At 40.4% G+C, this 1,080-nt stretch overlaps 1 protein-coding gene across 1 annotated transcript in view; it reads right to left on the reverse strand.

Annotated features, from left to right (window-relative positions):
* The window catches only part of LOC101846970, a 4,797-nt gene extending 3,874 nt beyond the window's left edge, over positions 1-923 (reverse strand). The window contains exon 1 of the mRNA XM_005101023.3: positions 794-923. The gene's annotated coding sequence lies outside the window, so the exon portion shown is untranslated. The remainder of the gene's footprint in view (positions 1-793) is intronic.
* Between the last annotated feature and the right edge of the window lie 157 nt (positions 924-1,080).

Consider the following 1,080-nt stretch of genomic DNA (forward strand, 5'->3'; position numbering starts at 1 on the left):
TGATAACCCCCCTCCCACACACACACGAACACACGACATGTAACTGTCAAAACAAACCACAAGGTATACTCATCTGCACCATGACCATCCCCCGTTGACGTCAATATTACCGAAAAGTCCTGTCTTAAAACATTATCATATTCTGTCCACAAGCAAAACAACAATTATCATTCTAAAGAGTACGAAAACTAAACAGTATGACTGATAGTATGCGGGTCATCGTAGTGAAACCAGGCGCTCGTCAAAATTATGAAACCAAAGAAATCTCATATTTCACGCTCGTTGGGCAATTTCTATGATGTTTTCGCGGCTCAACACATATTTTGTCCTTTTCAAAACATAATATTTCTATTCAGATTTTACTGGAAATTTCAATAAAAGGCCCGACAGATGTAAATTTTCAATTTCCAAGGACACTCAGTTTTAGGAAGTCATAAAGCTTTTACGGCCATTTTGTAGCTAATATTTTACATTTGACACCAAGTGACCCCCATTTCTTTCCAAAGAGTAAATATCCCGGCTTCTATCCAAAATAGGTGACTATTTTTTCCAATTAAAAGCAAGATAAACGAACAAGCTTTAAAGTGGTACCAATAACTCCATATACCCCCCCAGGAAAAAAAATTCAGCGAGCGCCTGATTCCACCGCGTCGTGACATATCGATATGATAAAGTCTGTGTAAATCTATATCGCGTTCACACACAAATGATTTATATATAATCCTTCACGACGGAGAACAATATAGGTCTGAAATAATCCTCAGCACAGGAAAGAATAAGCTTTACACTACACCTTGCTTGAAAGTTTGTCGGTAGCTTTGCCTGTGTCCCTGTAGTATGCTTAGATCAGGAACAAGGCAATATCTTAATACCTTGGCCCATTGTGCTTTTGTTGGGAGCGGAAAGTTGGCAACGGAGGCAAACTATGGCCGTCAAAAGGTTAGCAGTTCCGTGGCGGGGTGGTTTTTATTACGCGTTGAAGTGGAGGTCGTTTAGTGCCACGAGCGAGTTATTCTGTTTACTACGAACTGTGTATTTTGTCGATCTCTCTCCCCCCCTCTCTCTCTCTCTGTCTCTCTT

This window comes from Aplysia californica, unplaced genomic scaffold (assembly GCF_000002075.1).
Source record: "Aplysia californica isolate F4 #8 unplaced genomic scaffold, AplCal3.0 scaffold00268, whole genome shotgun sequence".
Lineage (NCBI taxonomy): Eukaryota > Metazoa > Mollusca > Gastropoda > Aplysiida > Aplysiidae > Aplysia > Aplysia californica.